This window comes from Mustela nivalis, assembly GCF_964662115.1.
Source record: "Mustela nivalis genome assembly, contig: HAP1_SCAFFOLD_1653, whole genome shotgun sequence".
In the NCBI taxonomy this organism is placed as follows: domain Eukaryota; kingdom Metazoa; phylum Chordata; class Mammalia; order Carnivora; family Mustelidae; genus Mustela; species Mustela nivalis.
The window spans coordinates 17212-43710 of record NW_028135011.1 but is presented as its reverse complement, the minus strand read 5'-3'; the positions used below and the strand labels follow the sequence as shown (position 1 = coordinate 43710).

General features: G+C 38.5%; 1 pseudogene across 1 annotated transcript in view; it reads right to left on the bottom strand.

Moving 5' to 3' along the window:
• Positions 1-19152, bottom strand: part of LOC309857983 (ATP-dependent zinc metalloprotease YME1L1-like) — a 34266-nt pseudogene extending 15114 nt beyond the window's left edge. Inside the window, exons 1-8 of the transcript in view lie at positions 18961-19152; positions 11970-12119; positions 11476-11559; positions 8130-8209; positions 4638-4716; positions 2105-2257; positions 1241-1373; positions 81-140 (exon numbers count right to left, since the gene is read on the bottom strand). The product of the transcript in view is annotated as an ATP-dependent zinc metalloprotease YME1L1-like (transcript). The remainder of the gene's footprint in view (positions 1-80; positions 141-1240; positions 1374-2104; positions 2258-4637; positions 4717-8129; positions 8210-11475; positions 11560-11969; positions 12120-18960) is intronic.
• Between the last annotated feature and the right edge of the window lie 7347 nt (positions 19153-26499).

The window sequence follows — 26499 nt, the reverse complement described above, 5'->3', positions numbered from 1 at the left end:
ATGGGCTTCCTTCTCTTTTAAAGTTCATCCACGTCTCAGTATGTATCAGTACTTGTAAAAAACGGTCTTTTAATACATACTTATCAAATGCCTCTGGGAAGCTTGTGGCTCCTATTATAACTCCTTCACTGGGTTTAAAGCTAGTAAAAAAGAAGGAAAGTAACATTTCACTGAAAATTAAAACAATACACATATAGAAATGCTCTACACGAAACTATCATTAAATTTGGTAACAGTAAAGAAAAGGGACTGATCCTTTTTATACCCAAAGTGATAAGACATCCCTATTATTTTTTTAAAAGAACAAATATTACTAGGCCAGTACTCAATAAAACTGCTAACAATAAATCACAAAGTCATCTATGATTACATGCCTTCACAGTATTTGTTCTACTTAGGAAGACATGACCGGACAGAAAAGGCTAGGGAACCTAATTTGTGAAAAATTATCCTCAAGCTTACCAATTCAAATTATTTGCTCCTAGACTTCCTGTTTGGTTCCAAAAGGTCATACATGGTTTTAAGAAGTCTTTCCTTCTGGGATACCTGGGTGGCTCAGCGGGTTAAAGCCTCTGCCTTTGGCTCAGGTCATGGTCTCAGGGTCCTGGGATGGAGCCCCGCATCAGGTTCTCTCTGCTCAGCAGGGAGCCTGCTCCCCCCCACCCCGCCTGCCTCTCTACTTGTGATCTCTCTCTGTCAAATAAATAAAATCTTAAAAAAAAAAAAGAAGTCTTTCCTTCTTCCAAAGCAACCCCACTTCTTGCTCTTTATATTATAAACACTCATGCAAACTTTTAACCTACCACAACACTAAAAGTGAGTCACGAATTTTGTAGGAACCAGCAAACACTCTTTACGTCTCCAAACAGACTAGTATTCTCAATGGGAATCATCACTTTCCTGTCATGATACAATCAATGAAAAAAGGTATAGAGTCACCAATTAAGAAAGGTTGATACCTCAGTCACCCCACTAGTAATGGAAAGAACACAATACAGAGAATGCAGCTTGTCTTGACTTCATACACAGAGACTACTCTGTTGCCTACAATTTTTCCTCTTTCTTTCTATTTTTGTTAAGATTTTATTTTAAAGTAATCTCTATACCCCACGTGGGGCTCAAATGTACAACTCCGAGAGGAAGAGCTGCATGCTCCACTGACTTAGCCAGATGCCCCGCTATTTCTCTAATGTTCCCAAATATATTACCATATCCCAAAGACAGATGAAGATTCAATTACCCATTCATTTCAGCAAGAAGCTGATTTATAGTCTGCCTTGAATATGGATGCATTGGAGACTCAATTCGCTTCCCACCAACAGAACCTAATTCATCAATAAATATAACACAGGGAGCATTTGCTTTTGCTTCCCCTAGGAAAAGAGAAGAGATACAAATAACCTTAATGAAATCAATGTTTTTTGAACAAAATCATGTAAGTATTAAAAAACCTGTAAAACGGTCAAAGGCAACAAAAGACATTCATTAAGAAGAAGTCCATAAAAATGAGTTCTCTTTCTTTTCTTTAAAACTGATTTAAGAATGGTAGCCTCAGAAAAAAAACTGTATCATATAAAATGATATATTATAAAAACAACCAAGTATTCATTCTTCTGACTGTACAAGCCACAGTCAGATCTGAGGCTAACTATTCCTTAATTACATACTACTGAATTAATGAATAAGATAGTTTTAAAGAAGTTCCTGAAGAGAATCACTACTAGAGACATATGTTTTACTTTGTTTTAAAATAATAGTCAAGTGCTTTCAACCTCAAAACTATGTATGCATTAATTAATAACTATTTGTTTCATAGGTTGACATCAGGTTTTATTTTTATTTTTTAAGTTGAATTAATGAATAAGATAAAAAGGACAACAGAAAATCCAGCTTTTCAACAGGCCCCAAGCTCACCTAACACTTCTAGCTCCCTATTTGGGAAAGTACAGTTCTGTTTTAGGTCACACATTAAATTACCTAAAACCAAAACCTCACAATGGCGAGGTCAGCTATCAATCATAATTGAATAACAAATAGGTAAGAATCCCTCTTCCCCTAAAATTAACAAAATTACGTATTGCATGAAAAGTACATTAAAACGTACTAAATAAATTTCTGATATGGCTGGCTCCCACACTCACAAACATTTCATCAAATTCTGATCCAGAAGAATAATAAAAAGGACCATCAGCTTCTCCAGCCACAGCTCGAGCAAGAAGGTTCTTTCCTGTCCCTGGTGGTCCGACTAAAAGTATTCCTAAAAGAGAAAACAAATACACTAATTCAACTTAAAAAATAAAAATAAAACCTGATGTCAACCTATGAAACAAATAGTTATTAATTAATGCATACATAGTTTTGAGGTTGAAAGCACATGACTATTATTTTAAAACATTTAAAATCCTAAATTTGCAGAGATTCATACCAACACTTTTATACACTGCTGAACACTGTCAGTAGAGATAGTGGGCAGTATAGAAACAAACCTTAAATATGAGTGCCCCATTTAACTTACCAATTCTGTTTCTAGAATTAGAATACAGAATAATCAATAAATAAATGAGTAAATCTATAATTTATTCTAAAGAGATAAATAAGGATGTAGGCAAAGCCTTGAGATAATAAGATGACCATCACAAGTGCTGATTTTACTATTTTAGTTAAAAATGTCTGAGTATAGTTGACACACAGTTACATTAGTTTCTCGTGTACAACATAGTGATTTAACAAGTTTAAACATTATGCTGCTCACAAGTGTAGCTACCCTCTGTCACCATACAACATTATCACAGTATCACTGACTGTATTTCCTATGCCTTTTACTCCTCTGACTCACTCATTTGACAACTGAAAGCATGTTTCTCTCTTTCCTCTTCATACATTTTGCCCAGCCCTCACACTGCTAATTTTAACCACAAAACACTGGAAACCATAAAAGCTTAATGTAAGTGATTACAGCATAGCATGATCATTTGGTCCAAAGTCATTACCATCTTGGACCCAATTCTAGCATATGGTTTTCCCTCACACCAAGAAACAATTCTCCAACCCCAGTCGGGCACCCTAACATTCCAGTCAATTCGGATGCTACCCACCTGGAGATAGCATCAAATACCGTAAGTTAAGGACTTCGTCCCAAAAGACCGCAGAATACATACTAACTTGTGGAAAGTTCCGGCCCATTTATCACATGGTTGATTCTCCCGGCAACCAGCTGCTAACCTTAGGTGTGTCCTAAATTTGACTCATTAACAGAAGACAAATCTATTCCTGTCATCACTATAAAACTACAAGAAATGGGACTAAGACATATGTATTTCTTTTTTATTAAAGATTTTTTTTTAATTTATTTGACAGAAATCACAAGTAGGCAGAGAGGCAGGCAGAGAGAGAGGAGGAAGCAGGCTCTCTGCTGAGCAGAAAACCCCATGCCAGGCTCAATCCCAGGACCCCAGGACCATGACCTGAGCTTAAGGCAGAGGCTTAACCCACTGAGCCACCCAGCAACCCCTAAATATATATTTCTAATTATAAATCACAACAGTCATTAAAAGAGAAGACATCAAAGACAAATGAGACTATTTCACAAATTAGTATGTTTTAAGGTTATGAAAGATCCACATCCACTCCCATAATAATGGAGTGAGGAGGGAAGCCTGGGTGGCTGAATCAGTTAAACATGAGACTTCAGCTCATCTCATGATAGGGTTGTGAGAGTGATCCCAGCGTGGGGCTCTACACTTAGTGCACAGTTTGCTTCAGAGTCTCTCCCTCTGCCCTCCCCCTGACTGGCTCCTGTACTTGCACGTGTGCTCACTCACTCTCTCTCAAATAAATAAATAAGTAAATAAATAAATAGGCTAAACAACTTTTTTCAGATTGAAGAAAAATCAAGAGGTGCCTGGGTGGCTCAGGCAGTTAGGCAGCAACTCTTGATTCTGGTTCAGGTCATGATCTGTCTGATTGAAGATTCTCATTCTCTCTCCCTCTGCCCCTCCCCACTGCCTGCTCTCCCTTTCTCTCCCTCTTTCTCTAAATTAATTTTTAAAAAAAGATTAAAGAAAAATCTAAATGTGTAAACCTGGATTGAGTCTTAAACCTGGATTTGGGGAGGGGGTTGGGAGGACTTCACTACAAAAGGTATTAATAAGAGAAATGCAGAAATTTGAATATAACTAAATTTCATAATTAGTTCTGGAACCGTGTGAAATTGCCTGACTTTAATAACTATACTGGTGTTATATAATAGAATATTCTTATACTTTAGGATATACATAACAATGTATTTGGGTTAAAAGAGCATGATATCTATGATTTACCCTTAAACAGTTTAAAAAATACATTTATGTAAAGCAAGTAAGCAAATGGGGCAAAGTGCTAAAAAAAAAAACTACTGAGTTTGGTTAAGTGTACAGAGGGTTCTCTGCACTATGCTCACAATTTAAAATCTGAAATTGTAATAAAATTCAAAATCCCCTTCCTCCCAAAAAAAGGTTATTAATGGTATGTTGAGAATGAAGACTTATTTGTAAAATAGCCATTAAGAACTAAACCTTAGCTTTTAAATCAGTAAAAATTAAATCAGCAATGCATTTTTTTTTTTAATGTCAAGTCATAGTAAAGGGAAGGTACCTTACCTTTTGGAAGTTTACCTCCAAGCACAGTAAATTTTTGTGGATTTGTCAAGAATTCAAAAGACATCATTAAAAATGTTAGCTATGAACTTAAATTAAAAGCACATTTATGAGTGTACTTTTATGTATTTATTTTAAATTACACTGGTTTAATAATACATTTGCAGCCAATTTGCATCCCTGTATTAGACAACTATAAAGAGTTCTCAGTGGGGAAAAAAAAGAGTTCAAGTACATTGGTCAGGGTTAAAAAGAAACTACCTGATAAGAAGTATACCAAAACATGAAACATCTCTGGGATGAAGGGCATTATGAAAATCTAGAATTAAACTCATGACTCTCTTAGATTCCTAGATCGTTTTCTAGGACTTTCTCTAGGAAGTATATAATTGTTCCAGAGTAAATGAGTGTTTTTTGTTAGGCTTAGGATGGTCTTCGAAATTTACTGATGAAATTATAAAACTTAATAAAATTTTTGTAGAATTAACAGTCGTAAGTAAAGCTCTGTCCACCCCTAAGGAGAAATGCATACATATGTTCACCAAGAAACACAAGAGATATTCACAAGAGCACTCTTTAGGCCAAAACTAGAAACAACCCAATGTCCACCTAATGGAGAACACAAACTATTGTGATTCATAGAATAATCTGCAATGGGGATGAATGAAGTAAAACTTCATGTAAAAACATGGATGGATCTCATAAACATCATGTGGAATGAAAGAAGTCATATACGCTACATGTATTATGTTTATGTAAAGTTCAAATGCAGGCCAATTAATATATGTTATGAGACAGAACAATGATACGCTTGCAGTAGGAAGAAAGGGACACGAGGAAGTTTCTGGTAACATTTCACTTCTTGAGCTGGATGCCAATAATATACTGAGTTCACTGTGTGAAAACTTACTGAGGTACAGATTTGTGATTTGTGCAGTTTTGTGTAAATGCTAAGCTTCAAAATTTATGTTTATAAAGAGATCTGGGGGGCTCAGTCAGTAAAGAGCTACCTTCGGCTCAGGTCATGATCTCAGGATCCTGGGATCAAACCCTACATCAGGCTCTCAGCAGGGAGCCTGCTCCTCCCTCTCCCTCTGCCACTCCCTCTGCTTGTGCTCTCTGGCACACACTCTCTCTTGAATAAATAAATAAAATCTTTTAAAAAATAGCATCCCCCAAAAAAATTTTTTTAAAAAGTATATAAAAAGAGATTTAGCCCTTTATCCATTAAAATACATTTTTTAAATATTCAAAGATATCCATATACTGAAAGAAGGCCAAAAGACATTCGGTCAAGGTAATCAATAACTTTAAACTTTTAAACAGATTAGATGTCATCTACTACTAAAGCTACATTTTCTCTGCCCAAACTTTCTGTCAAGAAAATTCCCAACTGAGGTATATAAAATCTATATAGAATGGAGTTTAGGGATCAAGACAATGAATGGAGTTATAAAAGCCCTTATTAGTATTTTTATGGCAACTATATGTAAAATTATTCCTACAGAACCAGAAATTCTAGGCAAGGAAATGAAATTCCTATACTAGCTCTTTAAGAGTTGGTAAAACTGATCACAGGTACCACCTACTGACCCACCTATTCTGGTAAATGTTGTAAATTACATTGGTCTATATAAATTTAGATTCTATAGCGATAGTGGCAATATAAAATTGTAACATTAATTATAGTATTTGTTTAGAATAGCACAGAAAACTTCGTGATAATCTACAAACTTTGGGATGAGCCCTTTCTAATATTATCGATATGTCTTCTTTAGCTTCATAATCAGAATTGGACTCATTCCAAAAGAAGTGTAGTCTATTGAGTACTGAAGTAAATACATTGCAGGGAGAAAGGAAGAACGCCTCACTGACCATAATCTCAGCACAGGTTCAATGGAGAGCAAGCTGACTGCGCATCTTAACATGGGCAGGGCCCTCTACACTCATCAGTTTTCAAATACTCACCGCACCAACCTCTTCCTCAATTATTCTCTTTTCGCATTCTGACAGGGTTCACAGCTGTTTAAATTGGCAAGGGAGGGGAGCCTGGGTGGCTCAGTGGGTTACAGCCTCTGCCTTTGGCGCAGGTCATGATCCCAGGGTCCTGGGATTGAGCCCAGCATCCGGCTCTCTGCTCAGCGCAGAGCCTGCTTCCCCCTCTCTCTCTGCCTACTGTGATCTCTCTCTGTGTCAAATAAATAAATAGTATCTTTTTTAAAAATTGCCAAGGGAAGGGAAGGACTACTTGGTATAAAATTATCATAGTGTATATGTATCCTGATACTTTATTTATCAGTATCCTGATACTTTATTCCCTAATAGTCGAGGCTGTGAAAAATATTTATGCATAGATAGGGAACAGAGTGTGGAAAGAGTAGGTGCTCTCATTCTACTCCATATTAAAGTGGACTTTTGACTGATCAAACAAGTCAGGCACATTAATTCTTAAGATCTTTGCTCTCTCTCTTCCTCTGGCTACAAGTGTCCTTTGCTCAAATACATACATGGTTTAGGCACACCTGGCTGTCTCAGTCAATAGAGCATGTGATTCTTGATCTCAGGGTTGCAGGTCTGAGCCCCATGTTGGGTGTAGAGGGTTTCAAGTTTGAGCCCCATGTTGGGTGTAGAGATCACTCAAAAATAAAACCTTAAAGAAAAAAAAAAAACACATGCATGGTTTACTCCATCATCTTCAAATCGTCACCCAATGTCACCTTCTCAATCAATCAGACACTGAATATCCCCATTTAAAATTGTGATCTTTAGGGGCACCTTGGTGGCTCAGTGGGTTAAGCATCTGCCTTTGGCTCAGGTCATGATCTCAGGGTCCTGGGATTGAGCCCCACATCAGGCTCTCTGCTCAGCAGGGATCCTGCTTCCTCCTCTCTCTCTCTCTGCCTGCCTCTCCGCCTACTTGTGATCTTGTCTGTCAAATAAATAAATAAAATATTTAAAAATAAAATTGTGACCTTTCACTCCAAAATCCCAGTCTTATTCATGCTGCTCCATATTTTTCCTACAATGCTGCATCACATTTGAGCATACTTTATTATTTCCTCATATGCAATATTATGGTTTAGTTTCTGTTAGAAATGACAGATTTATTTCTTCTGTCCCAATACCTAAAAGAGGGCTGGAGAATATGCAGTGAAGCTAAAACTTGCAAGGTTCTAATCACAGCTTCGTTTTTTCTAGGGTCCAGCCTCACCCAGGAGCCCACCAGAGTGGCCTCATACAAATGACAGTGCCATCACCCAGGAAATTCCTGGGGATTTAGAAGCCCTGTGTCAGACATCAGCATCAAAGACCAAACTGCAGAAGCAAAGATGCACTTAGTACTCTTGTCATTTAGAGAATTACAAGAGTTTTAGTGCCTCGAACTAGAGGTAGAGACCAATATATATATTTTCTATTTTATACCTTTAAAATCAAATATTGACCTTATATAATTACATAATATTTGAAGAGTGCAGGGTAAACTTTTTAACTTACTCCTTTAACATGTTCAAAGGTGACATTTTTCATCTGGACAGGATCTACTGCAGAGTCAAGCCCTGTTGTCCTGAAGCAGACTAAAGAGAACAAAAATAATTGTTTATATATTTGTTAGTTTCCTAAAATTTCAACCACCCTATTATTCAGATGTAAGAAAGTACAGAAAATTATATCTAAGTTTACATACATTAATTCATAGTGAAGTAAAGAAACTACATCTTCCAGATTTCTAGACCATGTTCAAGAATAAATGACTCACATTAAAGTGACGTCGTTTTTTTTTAAGATTTTATTTATTTGACAGAGAGAGACACAGCGAGAGAGAGAACACAAGTAGGGGGAGTGGGAGAGGAGGAACAGGCTTCCGCCAAGCAGGGCGTCTGATGCGGGCTCCATCCCAGGACTCTGGGATCATGACCTGAGCTGAAGGCAGACACTTAACAATGGAGCCACCCAGGGGCCCCTAAAATAATATCTTTACACCTTCCAATTAAAATAAAAAATTGAGGCACCTGGGTGGCTCAGTGGGTTAAGCCTCTGCCTTCAGCTCAGGTCATGATCTCAGGATCCTGGGATCGAGCCTCACATCAGGCTCTCTGCTCAGAAAGGGAGCCTACTTCCTCCTCCCCCTCTGCCTGCCTCTCTGCCTACTTGTGATCTCTCTCTCTCTCTCTCTCTGTCAAATAAATAAATATTTTAAAATGAAAAATTATTTCCCTCTTCCCCTATCATATCTAACAAGAGAAATTCTCAAACTCAACTCTGCATAAAAATCACTTGAGAAGTGTATAAATGCAAGTTCCCAGGCCATGGCCCAGAACTTCTGGTTTGTAGTTCTAAAAAAAGGCCCAGGACAATTTGCAGTTTTAACCATCACCCTAAATTATCCTGATACAACTGGTCAGGGATGCATACCACAAGATACACTGTCTTAAACCCAATATAAAAACTGGCACTAACATTTTTTTTAAAAAAAGGGAAAACCTTAAGAGATTATTTCACTTTTCATGCAGCCTCCTCCTCTAGCAACTGTTATTACTTGCCCTCAGATGATATATATCAGTAATGACATCCTTAAGAATGACAGTGAGAACTTGGAAAGACAGTAAAACACTTCAGATCAACTACAGGGAACTATTAAAAACTTTCTTAAAACCTCTCCCCTTTAGTTAAACTTCCCTACTCAACAGATGTAAGTGAGTAAATAGAGCAATTTCTAATTTCCTCAGAAAAAGACAAAAATATTGTCTTTAAGACAGAAATTTAGGTGCAAAAAAAAAAAAAAGATCAGTAAGCAAAACTAGAGTTTTGTTGAAAACACTTAACATACCAAGAATACACAAGTTGGCAGAGCTAATGTACACTGGACACTAACCGTTTTAGCCCACTACTTTGTTTATTTAAAGATCTACACAGGGACTCCTGGGTGGCTCAGTTGGTTAAGCAGCTGCCTTCGGCTCAGGTCATGATCCCAGGGTCCTGGGATGGAGTCCCACATTGGGCTCCTTGCTCGGCAGGGAGCCTGCTTCTTCCTCTGCCTCTGCCTGCCTCTTTGTCTGCCTGTGCTCGCTTGCTCTCTCTCCCTCTGTCTCTGACAAATAAATAAATAAAATCTTTAAAAAAAAAAAAAAAGATCTACACAGAGGGACTTTATAAATTATGCAAATTAGATTTATAGCCAACCACTTGAACCTTATAAGAAATTATTAGGCAATGCACTTCATATTTTGATATATATTTTGGTTTAATATAAGAAATTAAGAAACATAAAACAATAGCCAGAACTAACCCACCCCTCCAATATTGATCATATGGTGTCCCTACACTGGTTGTGTTTTGAAAATAAGGAGACAAAAGAAGGTGACTCTAACTATAAAAAGAATATTCTGGGGGTGCCTGGGTGGCTCAGTGGGTTAAGTTTCTGCCTTCCACTCAGGTCATGAAATCAGGGTCCTAAAACTGCTCAACAGGGAGCCTGCTTCTCCCTGTACCTGGTGCTCCCCATGCTTGCATTCACTCTCTGTCAAATAAATAAAATCTTAAGGAAAAAAAAAAAAGAATATTCCTGGAAGTTAAAATCTCATCTAAGGTTTGATGCCACAAAAAACTTAAATTATCTGGGGTAATATGCAAGTTCTGGGATGAAGTCCTGATCCAGACCAACTGCTATTCTTTAATTGCTATTAGTTTTTTCTCTCAAGGTAACCAATCATAAAGAACATAGAAAACACGAGGTAAAAACTGAATAGCTGAGAAAGCAACACGAACTACTTAGGATGGGCATTACTACTTCATTTTAGACTGGTAAACTGAGAACTACGAGAATCACTTGAGGCAATTCTTAATTATATACTAAATTTATATATGTGTGTGTATATATACATATATTTTTTTAAGATTTTATTTATTTGAGAGGGGGAGAGAGAAAGCACACAAGTGGGGGAAGGTGCAGACGTCTCTATCCCAGGACCCTGAGATCATGATCTGAACTGAAGGCAGATGCTTAACCAACAGAGCCACCCAGGAACCCCAAATTTTTATATACTTATGTATTATATATAAATTTTTCATAAATTTATTAGTGTGTCTTTGAAATAGCAGACTATTTCACTTTGTATTGGTATTATAAAATTATTCTACATGTTTTTAAGTTTTATAATTGGACAGGTGTAACTTTCTAAAAGTCTGGGAAACCAACCACTAACAGAAGCTAAGCTAACATTTTTGCTCTAACATAATCCTTGGAACATTAACAAAATATTAATTATTTTCTCAAAATAAAACTTGAAATTCGTACAATGTCTAAAGGAACTTTTCTTGTAACCCACAAAGCAATGTAAATAAAATGAGCCCTGATAATGCAGGGCTCATTATATTGGCATGTAACCATAACAGATTAAAACTTTTCTACTTCAATGCAAAAAACCACCTCAAATTGACCCAATCTGTGAAGTGTTGACTTAGGAAAGAAAGGCCTAGACACCAGAACAGTAAATGCTGGGGTGCCCGGGTGGCTCAGTGGATTAAGCCTTTGCCTTCAGCTCAAGTCATGCTCTCAGGGTCCTGGGATCAAGCCCCACATCAGGCTCAAGTCATGATCTCAGGGCCCTGAGATCAAGCCCATTAGGCTCTCCGCATAGCAGGGAGACTGCTTTCCCTGCTCTCTCTGCCTGCCTCTCTGCCTACTTGTGATCTTTCTTTCTCTGTCAAATAAATAAATAAAATCTTTAAAAAACAAAACAGGAAATGCTTCTTCTCTCCTGTCTAAGGCAGACTATGAAAAAAAAAGTCGACTATTTAAAAGATTAAAAATAAAAGTCAGATAAATAAAAAGAGCCTTTACCAGATAAAAATGGATTTTTTAAGAGTCCATAAATGTCAAACAGCAGCAGAACGAAGAGAATCAGACGAGTTTGTCTCAGAGAATCTGGAGGAGGAAAAGAAAACAAATCCTTAAATCAAATAACAACAATGACAAATGACACCTTGACGAAAAGCAAGAATTAGGTTATTGACGGTAATCATATTACATCAAATGCAATTTTGGAACCTGACATTCTTTTGTATAGTTTCCATGATTTCCTTTCAGCACCCTGTTATCAAAAACCTCATGAAGGCACTCATGCTTCTGTCCTTGACTCTAGTTCTCATTTGAAAAAAGGGAGAGTGTCAAAAGGTATTTCCATTTTGACACAGCTTAAGTTACAAATATAATAGAATATAACCAATGAAAAGATGCATATGTGTTAGAAAAAGTATGTGTAACCACTTAAAGGTAGAACTATGACTTCCTTTTAGATATTCTTTCCAAATATGGATGGTGTCTAATCAACTTACCGTTGGTTTTTTGCGTTAGGGCTTGAGATTTCAGAAATCCCTTGGCAAAACCAGTTTAAATGCATCTTGGTGAGCTTCAGGTATATTTTTGGTTTTCATGAGTTTGTCCAAACTCTTAACATCTGATCCCCTGTCCCGCAACAGGAACCCCTAAATACATAAATAAGGCATCAGTACTGACTTACTATATAGATAACACTGCCCAATAATATAATGATCACTTACCAAAAAATCCTTTCAAAAATTGTAGAATTTCTAGTTTTTGTTGACCATCAGAAGAATTACACTAAGACTCAAAAATAAATTACTCAATCAACGGCAAGGAAACTAACCCTGGAACTTACCCTTCCATCAGTCGATTAAGAAAGAAACTCTCTGTAAGAACACAATATTGAAAACAATAGGTCGTCTGTGGACTCAGGGTTCCAATGGTTTGAGGTTCACACTCCTTTATCTCTACTAGAGGAAAAACCTCATTAATTTATTAAATGTTTACGGAGTACCTTTTACAAACTTGGACTTGTACAGGTTGTGAAAATGTAAAGATCAATGATCAAAATGTTTTCAGTCTACTGGGGAGAGAAAAACAAATAACTAATTTTTTGAAATCATTTTGATATCATGTTAGAAATTCTAGGTCTGGGAGCACCTGGGTGGCTCAGTCGGTTAAGCATTCGACTTTTGGTTTAGGTCAGGTCATCATCTCAGAGTCATGGGGTCAAGCCCAACATCAGGCTCTGAGCTGAGCAAGGAGTCTGCTGAAGATTCTTTCCCCTTTCTTTCCCTCCCCCACCTTGCTCCTCCTCTGGTCTCATGCATTCCCTCTCTCAAGTAAAGAAAATCTTAAAAAGAAAAAAAAAAAAGAGGTTCTAGGTCTGGTGGCAAAATAAATGCTACCTCAGAAGTCAAGAGAGGTATCACAGAGAATAGGATTTCTAAACCACAGGGAACACAAAGCATAAACAATGTGACAGAGCCATGAAACAACAGGCCTTAGCAGTCAGGAATGGCAAACGATCTTGTATGATAGGACTTTAAATGCCAAGAAACAAGTCGGAACAGAGGTTCAGAGGGGGTGCCATATTTAAAGATAAGAACAGAAAAATGGTTGGCAGAGGCCAAATGGATACTACAGCAGGAAACTGACAAGAAAGCAGGGGAATACAATTATTACATTAAAACATTTCAGACAGATGGTGGGTTGGTGGCAGTCTGGAGGCTGGAGTCTGGAGAACTAGGCTGCAGCTCAGAGCTTTCTACCTGGCCTCTCTGCCATGCTCAGCATGTCTCTCATCTGCAGACTATTTCCCACATCACAAGCTGGCTGCAGCCTTCTCAGGACCCCATTCACACACAACAGCATTGAGCAGAAGGAGGGGGACTGTTTATGTAGGTGCCTCTGATAAGAAGAGAAGAGCCTTTTCTCCAAGAACACGAAGGCCTCTCACATGCAGTGGCATGCCCGCATCAGATTCAATAACTGACAAGGAAACCGGGTCAAAGTGACTGGCTTACATCCATTAGAATTTCTTGCTGGGGTCTGGATACTGTATCTTTCTCAAGGCACATGAGTTAGGGTTACACACTGGAATGTAATAAAGGCTCTACATCCCCAGAAAAGGTGGGAACAGCTTTTAAGTAGGCAAACAAGATTTTTATTTTGAGTAACACTTCTGGAAACTTTGACATGCTTCCCAACGTGCATGGAAGAACACCAGTTCCAACTGTCCACAGCCAACCTCAGACCACCTTGACTATCCTATAATTCTATCCCATCCCGGGAATAGTATGAGACGTCATCTGAAACTGTGCTAAATTAACTTGCTCCATTTAGTCTGCTTTTTACGTGGCTAGAGAGGAAATAAGGTGGGAGCAACATCTATTTCTTCTGAGAAATTGGGCTACTCTATCCACAACCTCCTCTGGAAGAACATACACAGTAGCCTGCAACATCCCTTTCATGTATGCCATTGAAGGTTCTGCTGGCCACTTCACAACAATGCTCAAGACAGCCCAAACCTAACAGTAATCGCACACCGCTTTCTTTTAGATAGAAAAGTAAGTTGTAAAGCAATATAAGAAATCTTTCATCTAACTATTTATTGAGCTCCTATTACATTCTCTTGTCTGGGACTATGGAATTAATGATTGGCAGACATAAGTCATGACCTTGTAGAGCTTGAATCCAGTAGGGAAGACAGGCGTTATTGGCTAACAATAATAATAGAAGCAAATGTATAATTGTCAGTGATAAGCACCAAGAAAGAGCTGCAAGGCAGGTTCACAAAGGCAGACTTGAGGAGCTAAAGCTTGAGCTTATATTGTAGGAAGATAGGAGTCTGCCTGGGAAGTAGTGGAGAGGTAGAAGAGTGATCCAGACAGAAGGAGCCTCATATGTGGCAAGAGAGAGCATGGCCAGAGAGGTCGGAGCATAGAGGAGTGAGGGAGTTGATGCAGGAGAAAGGGAGAGGCCAGATCATATGGTGACTTATGTTTAGAAACAGAGTCTTTATCTTCAATGTAAAGGGGAGTTTCTGAAGTGTCTTGTCTAAGTGGTGGTATCAACAGATTCATATTTGAAAGGGTTATTCTGCCAGGGTGAAGGTCAGAATGCATATAAGCCATTTTTAAGGCTAATAATGCAGTATTCCACATTTTTAAAAAATGTTATTCAGACTATGGTGGAAACTGACAGAAGAATTCAAAAGATGTTTCAAAAGTAAAAATTACAGAATTCAGTGGTTGATAGGATGAGAGAAAACTAGCCTGTCCAAATGAATGGTGGTTCCAGTCAATGAAAAGGGAACATAGAAATAGGACTTGGAGTAGAGCGGATATCAAAAATACATGAAGATCTCATACAACTCAATAGCCAAACAAAACAAAACACAGTCTGATTTTACAATGAGTAGAGGCTCTGAATAGACATTTTTCCAAAGAAGATATACAGATGGCCAACAGGTACTTGAAAAGATGTTGGACATAATTTCTAATGAAGGAATTTCTAATATACATGCCAGCTTTTCAGACATTGGGCCTCGTTAGCCCACTAAGAATGGATGATTGCCTATCTCATTTCCTTAAGATCAATAGGACAATTAACAGGGTAGAAATTATTCCTTAAAGTCAGGCTTCTTACCTGGTTTTTGGTTCATACCACTCAGATAGAACCTTTCTTTCCACAGCTTTGCTGTCAAAGTAAATGTTAAATACTCTGAGAATGCTGTGTAAAATAGTGTAGAAAGTATCATTGTAAGACTATGATCAATTCTTTCAAACTAAGCAATCTAGTTTTCATAGTGAGGTGGAGGCAGGGGGACATTTTATTATAAGTCTGTTTCCAAGTTTTCCATAAGAAAAGCACAGTCATCATGCTAATATAATGGGTTGACCCTTTATAAAATAAACTTAACCTAACATATATGAGTATATAATTAAACTTCTCAGTATGCTGTTGAGCTCTACAAAAGCTTCTAATACCTGGCACTAAGAACATTTACCCAAAAGAACTCTTCTATTCTTATATTCTCCAGATTTGGCAAGAGCCATCTTCCCAGGCACTCACTACAGAACAGTTATTACCTTTGTGAGATGGAAATTAATGAAAGTAACTACATCTAAAGCTTTCATTATTGACACAATTACATGACCACACATCAGTATAAGGAAACATCTCCAATTCCCCACTTTGAACACAAAAATTTTAGTCCCAAGATTTACAATGGGTCAAAGGAAATCCAGTCACATTTGGTGATGGGGTGGGAAGGTACAGAGGGAGGGATAGAAGGAGGGAGAGGGAAAAAGACTGATTTTAGTTCAGGAGACTCTGAGACCAGAAATTCTTCTCGAGTGAACCTGCTTACCCATGGAAGTAAATGGCTAAAAAGAACAGGAAATACTAGAGGGTAACAACAGATCAAACCTTTAATTCTCTCTAAGAGACTTTCCTCCTAGGTTGAAGATCTCCAAACTTAGATCTAGTCCTTATCCATAATTATAAGCTGTGCGTTTTCCCTGCATTTAGTAGATTAGTTCTTACTACATTGGGAACATTGGCCTGGGGCCATGTTACTATCCAGATACTTTCTTAGGAAGATATAATGGACATGGGTTACATTTAAAATCTGCCCATAAACCTTTTCTTTTGAGTATTGCATCTTGTGTGGTCCATATAATTCTTTTTTTTTTTTAAAGATTTTAGTTATTTATTTGACAGACAGAGATCACAAGTAGGCAGAGAGGCAGGCACAGAGAGAGAGAGAGAGAGGGAAGCAGGCTTCCTGCGGAGCAGAGAGCCCGATGCGGGGCTCGATCCCAGGACCCTGAGATCATGACCTGAGCCGAAGGCAGCAGCCCAAACCACTGAGCCACCCAGGCGCCCCGAGGTCCATATAATTCTTGTGCCAAGTGGACACACAACCCAGACCCATCAATAGGGTCTTTGTAGGAATACTGGGAGAGAAATTAATAGCTTCTGAAATTGATGGCTATGAAAATCGTGAACGTCTAGTGCAGCTGGGGCAGTCTATCCTGCAACCTGGACAGATGTGAGGAAGAATGAAGACAACAGGGGAAAAACAACAACAACAACAACAACAGAACCAACAGTGGAACATCTACATGCAGCTGTTTGAAGTTATTCAAACCCTGAGATTTTAAGCCTCGTGTGTGGATAAACTCCCATTTGTTTAAGCTACTTTGCACTGGGTTTCTACTAACTATAACCAAAAGGGATTGGACTGATGAAGAGAAGGAGAACAGGGAATGAAGGGACGGTGAGGACAGGAAGGTCTTAGAACTATAGCTAGACAACAGCCTTACAACAGCATTTATGACAGGAAGGTGGCTGGTTCCCCATTGGTTCCCTTCATTTGTCTTTTGTAGGCCCAGGACAGTTTGCTAAACCAGAATATGGTAACAGAGTTAGGTCAGAGGTGATAAGTGGGTGGAATTGCCTTCTACTTTTCACTTCTGCTTTAGGCACGCTTAGGCACACCAATCTCTTCCTTCTCCTTCTTCAAACACAACCTCAGTACTCCCCTCACTTCAAAATATCATTTCTAGGAGAGTTCAACTCTCAGCACAGCTAACATTCTTACCTTCCTTCTCCTCCTGCCTATATTCTCTGCCAGCTCATACCCTTGGACCAGACAGGGAACCCCTGGCCAAGACCACTTTACATCTGACTTCTCGTGGTGTAACCCAGTTTAAGTTGCCCAATGCCCTTTCACACAAAACCCCCAGGAAAAACTCCTTTCCCTTGGGCTGAGATTCCAACCATTTAAACCAATTAATCCCGTGCATATGCGATGCATATTATAAATCTTATTCCACCTACAAATTCTTATTTAATACTGGAACTCTAGCCTTATAGTCTATGAGCCCGTATTTGAGGGAAAGTTATAACCAAATGTCCCCTAACAGCTCGTAATCTTTAAAAAAAATGTAAAAAATGAAAAACAGTAGTGTCACACTTTTAAAAATAGGAAACTGGTGCCATCTTGTGGTTACAAAGAAGTAAAAATAAAAATTTTATCTCACATTTTCAATATATTAAAGAATCATTGCCAAAATCAGGCCCACCTTAAACAATCGTTTCTCACAGTGTTCTGAAATTCCCAGATAAAATCTCTTTATTCTTCCTTCAGAATATTGATCATGTGGAGAGTTTTCCTTGTCAATCAGACTTATTGCTATCTCAGCCAGGAAAATCTAATTTCCTGAAAAAATAGTTTCTATCCGCGAAGCTGACTTTTTACCTAAGCATTACATTTTAGAAAGAAAGACGTGTACTTTTTTTTTCTCAGAGTGAAGAGGCATAAAAGCTTTCATATTTATTTTGTTTTCCCCTATTTATTAACAATTGTATGCTCCATTGTTTGATTTTCTCACATCATTTTTGGGAAAACATTATTTAATAAGAATTCTGGTAACTGTAGTAGCATTGGCCAAGGGGCAGTCTGTAATCAACACGCTGCTTAGATAATCAGTAGGGTTTTAATGATTCAGGAAGCAACTTCCTGCCCTTTGTTTAATTAAAACAGCTTCTCTTGGAAAAAAAAAAAACAAAAAACAAAAAACTCTTTCCTGACCAGTATTTACATGAAGAATTGCCCATGTTAAAGGAGGCAGCAATCCATGCGACAGCGTCATTAAGCCAGCTCCATGTTGCGCTGTGCCAATGGGCACTGTCCACGGGGAAATGAGAGCTCTTATAATCTTGAAAAAATAGAAAAGCCTGCCTTGGCCACAGTGATCAGGAAGTGAGGTTTAGCTCTCCCCACAGGGTGATAACAGCTTCTGGGAAATTGACTCTGGGCTGTGTATCTATCACTTGCCCTAAATCAACAAATTTGCCATCGATTGTGCCATATTGCCACTGTGCCTAGCAAAGCTTGATTCTCTTCCTCATACTCCAGCCAAAATCTACTCCTGGTGCAAAGGATTAAGACGATGCAGCAAAGAAGGCAAGTTCCAATTAGATTAATTGAACCGGTTCTCTGTCCAGCAAACTGGCAGGGAGCATCCCCCAGAAGGTTGTAGAGGCTCCGTCATTGCTGATGGTTACCTGGGTCTCTTCCCATGCCCCAATGTCAAGGCTCTACCATTTGGCTCCAAACCCAATGTCCAAAAGTCACCCTAAACTTTTTCTCCCTTACCTCCCACATCCAATTAATTGTAATTTCTGCCAGATTAGCCTTCTAAATCTGTCTTAGTTTAGCTCTTCTTTTCATCTTGGCCCTTGGACATGACAGCTCTTTTCAGTTCTTACTTACAAATAATTCTTTGCAGCTAACTAAGCTGTAGAAATCTGGGGGGAAAGTTTGAAACAAAGATTACCCAAGTTCTTTGTTTAGTAACAAAACCAAAAACCTGGCACTCCTCTCCTTCAGGTTCTCATTCTCTATTGGGTGTAGCCTCCAGGGGCCTTGCCCTTTCAAATCTATCAGATCTTCAGTATCACTCCCTTAATGAATCTTCCATGGCTCACTATATATGTCAAGCTGAAGTCTCCTCCTCGACACGGACTCTTGCGCCTCCTGCTCTGGCCAGGCACACTAGCCATCCCTCTTCTAACCTCTGCCTCACACTGCATGCTCCCTGTGTGCACCTGCTCTGGTAGCTGGGCCTCAGCCCACGTGCCTGTCTCCAACACCCCATTCACATCCCGTATGTGCCTCATGACCAACTCCTACTTGTAATTTATATCTGAACTCCAATATCTCTTCCTTCCAGGCCTTTCCTTATTCACTCACACCCCCAAACACACCCACGGTCCTCTGAACCCCTGAAGTGCCTGTGTGTCTCTACTATGACACTTGGCATGTTGAATTAATAGTATTCTTCAATCATCATGCTTTTTCTTATGGAATATTTAGTGATTAAATGTATAAACATCAAAGAAGAAAGACAGTGACATTAAAGTTTTGGCCAAAAGATACAAGATTTTTTAGATAGAAAAGATGAATCAAAGACAAACTTCAAGAGGACAACATAGGAAGATCCTGAATGTTCCTCCTCCCACAGACACTACAAATCTACAGCTATGTGTGGAATAATTTCCTCTGAAGAAGTCCTGAACACTAGATGAATGGTGCCTCCACAACAAGGAATAAAGAACCACACTGATACGAGTAAAAGAGGCAAAAACACCAGCCTACACACAGTGATCCACGATTGGGAAGGATCCCCAAAATAAGCAGCTTTTCTCTGAGGAGCAAGGAGTTTGTGCCCATACCAGGCACCCTAGCCCTTGGGTCCTGAACTGATGAGATGAGACCCCAAAATGTAAAATCAATGGAGATTAAGTCCAAAGGAAGCATAGAATTGTAGGGAACAGAGAACCTGTCCTTAAAGGGCTGGGGTACAGACTCAATAGCCCTGGGACCCAGCAGTTTGAAAAGCACCTAGACCATATGTGAAGAAGACTCACTTACTAATTAAAGTGACTGCCAGAGAGGCAGGAAGCTACGAGGACTCCCTTCAGAGAAGGAGTTGTTGCCAGGCACCACTTTTGTGATCTCACTCTCCCTCTTGAATGCTGGGGCAGGTAGGTACCATTTTGGCAATCTTCCTCTAATTTGCTAGTGCAGGTGGGTGTGCCCCACTTCCCCCACACCACAGCTGCACCAAAGCCAGTAAGGCATGCACCCCACCTCCAACACACTATACTTATACCTCAGCCAGACAATTCCCCTACCCCTGCACACACTATACAGATGTGGGCCCACCACAGCCAGCAGGCATGTGCAGCCCACACTGGGGACTCCTTTGCAATGCCTGCTGGACAAGGAGATTGAGTTTCTGGGCCCCATGGTCATTTTCTATATAAGGTCCCTCCTTCAATACTGTACAGATAGCCATTTCACTTAACATAGACAAACACAGAGAATCAGGCAAAATAAGGAGACAGAGGTATATGTTCCTAAATAAAGAATAAAACAAAACCTAAAAACAAACAAACAAACAAAAAAAAAAAGAAATAAAGAAAACAAGCCTTAATGAAATTGAGGTAAATAATCTACTTGAGAAAGAGTTCAAAGTCATGGTCATAATCATGCTCACTGAACTAAGGAGAAGAATGGAGGAAAACAAAGTAAGAACCCCAAAGTTCAGAGTATAAAAGAAAGTACCAAGCAGAAGTCACAGAGCTGAAGAATACAATAACTACATGGAAAAAATACACTAGAGGGTTTCAGCAGCAGACTGGATGAAGCAGAAGAACAGATCAATGAGCCACAAGACAAAGCAAGAGAACTCGCCCAAATAGAGCAGGTAAAAAAAAAAAAAAAAAAAAAAATTTAAGTGAAGCTATCTTAGGGTACTTGTAGGGCAACATGAAGTTGAATAACATCTGCATTATATGGGCTGCAGAAGGAAAAGAGAGAGAGAAAGAGCCAGAAAACTTATTTGAAGATGTAATGGCTGAAGACTTCCTAATCTGGCAAGGAAACAGACAAACAGGTCCAGGAAGCCCAAAAAACTCCAACCAAGATGAACCCAAAGAGATCCACACCAACACCCATTATAATTAAAATGTCAAAAGTTAAAGATAGAATCTTAAAAGCAGCAAGAAAACAACTTGGTATGTACAGAGGAAGCCTCATAAAACTATCAGCCGATTTTTTGGCAGAAATTTTGCAGGCCAAAAGAGTGGCATAATATATTCAAGGCACTGAAAGAGAAAAAACTTCCAACCAGGAACATTTTCCCCAGCAAGATTATCACTGAAATAGCAAAAACAGAATTCTTTGGTAAGCAAAGGCTTAAGGAGTTTATCACAACACTGATCTTACAAGAAATGTTAAAGGGACTTCTTTAAGCTGAAAAGAAATGGCTTTAAAATAGTGGTGAGAAAAAAACAAAAAAGTAAAAATCTCACTCGAAAAGGTTAATATAAAGTAAAGGTAGTGGATGAATCACTTAGAAAGCTAATGTGAATGTTAAAAGACAAAAGTAATAAGATTAAAACTGCAATAATTTGTTAAAGGATAAATCAAATTTTAAAAATATAAAATGTAAAATCAAAAATCTAAAACATGGCAGGGGAATAAATTTTTTCTTTTAAGAAAAAAATAGATTTTCAATGAGGGATACATTCTTATGGTGATATTTAAAAGATGCATTAAAAGATGATTTATAAGGGCACCTGGCTGGCTCAGTGGGTTAAGCCTCTGCCTTCAGCTCAGGTCACGATCTCAGGGTCCTGGGATCGAGTCCTGCACTGGGCTCTCTGCTCAGCAGGGAGCCTGCTTCCCGACCTCCACCGCCTGCCTCTCTGCCTACTTGTGATCTCTCTCTGTCAAATAAATAAATAAAATCTTAAAAAAAAAAGATGATTTATGAGCTAGCAATTTTCCTATCATGCAATTCTGATTTTCCTTTCATATTGCCAATTCCTGTTATACAGAGGACAAGTTTCTTTAGGGATTTATATAAGTAGTATTTATAATTTCAGATGATTATTATAAAAATTATATATTTAATCTGTGGGAGGAAATCAAAATAAATATTAAGAAATCTAGAGAAGGTTCTTCTTTCCTAATTAAGGGACATCTTTAAGAAATTGAAAAGAAGAAGTAATAGAGCTACATATAGAACTACAAGAATGTCCACAAAGCAAAAGAAATTTCAACATTCTGGTATTACCCCAAGTGGAGAGAGGAATTTGGGCAGCTAAAATATCTAAAAAGTAGAAGTCACTGAAAGAGAAACTAAAATGAAGAGAAGGACAAAATAGAAGGACAGGAAGTGTCAGAAACAAACCGGAAGTGACTAATGTCCAGTTTCATCCAGTTTAAAACAAAACAACTTTATGTATTCAAATAAGATATTGGTAGCTGCTCTGTTGAGTCTTCGAAAGTTCTGAGTGGGTGGGGGGTTTCTTCTGATTCTATTGTTGATTTCCACACTTGCATCAACTGTGATCTTCTCAACAAAAAGATGTCCCATTTGTTGTGTTATTTATCTATTGCTGGGTAACAAAATACCCCAGAACTTAGTGGGTTATTGTTCAAGATTCCCTGGTTGTCAATTTGGGTGGGACTCAGCTAAGCAGGTCTACTGCAGGTCCCACCTCAGGTCATTCATAAGGGTCCCCAGTCATCTGATAGACTGCTTGAGATGGATTCATAGGTCTCGAAGTTGGTGCTGGCTGGCCCTCTCCACACATTCTCTGATTCTTAAAGAGACCAGCCCAGACTTCTTTACACGGAATTCTCCGGCAGCAAGAGAGACCAGCTCCAATGCACAAGAACTTTTTGAATCAACCAATGTCATGTGTGCTAATGTCCCATGAGCCAAAGCAAGTCTCATGGTCAAGCCCCTGTTTAAAGAGAGTAGCAAACATACTCCAGCCCTTGAGGAAAGGAGCAGAAAGTTTCCATAGCACAGGGCATACACAAAGGGAGAGGAGGAATTTAGGACTATAAACGATCTCCCTCAAATAGCATCTAATTTATTTCTGAGGGTTCTGCAAATGTTCAAGATGCCGGTGGAATTTATATCTGGCACTTGCAGAAGTCAGTGCAGTCTACTGGAGGCCAATAAGGAAATCAAATGTGCAAAGATCTGAGACCAACCTTTTGTCTGTGGTTTGGAACCTGTCTCCTATGGATTCCATGCTTGAGCTCATCATGCCACCTTCTTTTTAAAAATTGTCCTCTGGATCCCTGTTTCTGCAGTTGTAAGCCCGAATTCCTTGGTGTGGCATTTGAAGCCCTTCACTATTTAAAAAAAAAAAAAAAAAAGATTTTATTTATTTATTTGAAAGATGGAGATCACAAGTAGGCAGAGAGGCAGGCAGAGAGAGAGAGAGAGGGAAGCAGGCTTCCTGCGGAGCAGGGAGCCTGATGTGGGGCTCGATCCCAGGACCCTGAGATCATGACCCGAGCCAAAGGCAGCAGCCCAAACCACTGAGCCACCCAGGCGCCCCGCCCTTCACTATTTTCCCTTCTTGACTGTGGTTTATTTATAGGAAGCTAGTTTGATTTATAGTTAGTAAATATACAGTAAGCTATTAGATTTAATACATAATGAGTCAAAGACAATGGAATCAATTCCTTCCTCACTTAGAAATATTGGTGGTGAAATACTTAATGATTTCACAAAATCATTAAGGTTGCCATGTCTCTTCAAAGATGCTTTTTATAGCTACCTAAGAAGTATCAGTATCCTCATTCCAACTATCTGGAAGGAAATAGAGCCTGAGAGAGTATGCATGGAGAGTTTTAACAGGCCATCCTTGAGTGATGCGCACCCACTCTGCTTCATTCCTTTAGAACTTAGTTGTGTGGTTACTGAAATAAAGCCTTATAACCCCACTTCCAAATCATTCATTTCTTCCCCACATCTTGGTGTCTAATCCTCTTCTGTCCTTTCTCCAACTGATAAACTCATGCTTACTATTTAAGATCTAGCTTTAATGTCACTTTCCCTGCGAAACGACTCCCAACTCCAGAAAGTTATTCACTCTTTACATTTATCCCCATCAAAGCACTAAATGTACTGATTAACTAGATGTATTATTAAAAGGACTGACTAGCTCCATTTTAAAAAGATCATAAGCCCTTCCCAGTAGGTAGATGCAATATTCGCCATCGTCTAGAGATTGCACAGCTTTGTGTCTAGATAAAGTAGAAAGCTGTTGACTGAATGAATCCAGTCATGGTTTCCAATTCAGGTTTTCAGGTAAATCATATAACGCTCTGCTCCCATTCAGCGCTATTCCAGACTATCCCCAGTCAGACAATGGAGTGATCATGGTAGGCTTGAAACTCCCAATTTCTGCATTTTGACAAAACTGTACCCCACACCTTTTCTCCATGTTCTTTCATATCTGGGAGACCGTACAGATCCAGACGAAAAGAGGAGCTCGGTAATAGCCAAACCAAAGTTCAGCAGTTAGCCTGAGACCAGAGAACCATTTAATTGTACTTACTCCCTCATCAAAAAGAAGGAAAAATGTGTATCTGAACTGTTGATAAAACACAAATCAAAATACACACACTTTTTTTCTATCCTCTTAGCAAGTATTTTTTAAAATTTAATGTTCCTCATTGCTGGAAAGGGTGAGACATTTTTCCTCTTAATTTAAGAAAACTTTCAAGAAGTTTTAAGGCTTAACACACAAAGATGTGCTGAGACAGGCGCTGCCCTAGTCTTCAGATAGAAGTAGAACCTTAGTACACCAAGGAAACAGCTTGGAAGTACACAGCAAAAACAAAACACAACAAAACCCATTAAAATGTTCATATCTTCTGCTCTCAGATTCTCATTTTGAAACATATATTAAATAAATAAGCAAAGATACCAGCAAAAACTAAATGCACACTTGTTCATGATAATATTCCTTATAATACAACAAAAAGAAACAACCTAAACTGTAGGTTTAAAAACACATAAACTTTTGAAAGACTAACAAATACACAGAATGTATAAATACCATGAGTCAATACCGATATAAACAATGGACTGGCAGACAATTGGGGGAAGAAGAGGCAAATCTATGCAGACGAAGTTGAAAAAATTTACGTAAATACTCCTTTTTCGAGGAGGCGAAGCGTAGCTCTAGACTCCTGACATGTGGGCTCTGCAGAGTGGTTTCCTTCCAAAGAGGACCACGTGGAGATGAGGGTACTTCAGCCAGATTATGCAAATGGGCATCAACGGTGATCAATTACACAGACAGCATGTATCCTTGACATGATGTGATGATAACAGTACGCTACTTATGTGGTCTTCCTCCGCCAAAATCCATAGTCCCAGTCCAGCCATGGGGAAAAAAATATCAGACAAATCTCAATGGAGGAACATTCTACAAGGAAACTGACCAGTACTCCTCAAAATTGTCAATGTCATCAAAAACAAAGAAAGCCTGGGATTGCCATAGCCAAGAGCAGACTAAGGAGACATGACAAATAAACATAATGCAGTATCTTGGATGGGATTTGGAAACAGAGAAGAGACATCTGAAAAAAACTAAGAAATACGAATAAAGCACAAACTTTAGTTAATAATAATGTGTCTGTCAATGTTTGTTCATTATTGTAACAAATGTGCAGATGTAACAATATTAAAGTAAGATGTTCATAATAGGGAAAATTTGGTGTGGGATGTACGGGACCTTTCTGCACTCTCTTCTCAATTTTTCTATAAATCTAAATTTGTTCTAAAAAATAAAGTTTATCTTTCAAACTGCATTTAAAAACCCACAGAATGGTGTATAACTAATATGTAGCTTAATATGTGGATTACAAACTAAGGTCATGTCTCTTTATTCAAATTCAGTCATTCTTAGTGTCCATGTGGTTACCATGAAATTATCTTTTCCTTCCTTATCCTCCCCCTTAAAAACAAAAAAATGTTGTGCTTGGGCCTAATGACATTGGTAATAACAATAATTATAATTGCTAACATTTATTGAGTGCCAGACACTGTTTTAAGGACTTTATGTATATTAACTCATTGAATCCTCACACCATCCTGAGAAAGCCCTATTTTATTGCATGCCCATGATGATGTTTGGCAGTTTCATATAAAATTAAATATATACCATTTGGCCCAGCCATCCTGTTCCTATTTATTTATCCAAGGGGAATGAAAATTTACATTTATACCAAAACATGTACACGAACACTTTTTAAAAATTTATTTTATTTTTTATTTTTTATAAGCATATATTTTTATCCCCAGGGGTAACATGAACACTTTTTTTTTAGTTTACTTATTTTCAGCATAACAGTATTCATTATTTTTTCACCACACCCAGTGCTCCATGCAATCCGTGCCCTCTATAATACCCACCACCTGGTACCCTGACCTCCCACCCCCCCGCCACTTCAAACCCCTCAGATTGTTTTTCAGAGTCCATAGTCTCTCATGATTCACCTTCCCTTCCAATTTACCCCAACTCCCTTCTCCTCTCTAACACCCCTTGTCCTCCATGCTATTTGTTATGCTCCACAAATAAGTGAAACCATATGATAATTGACTCTCTCTGCTTGACTTATTTCACTCAGCAGAATCTCTT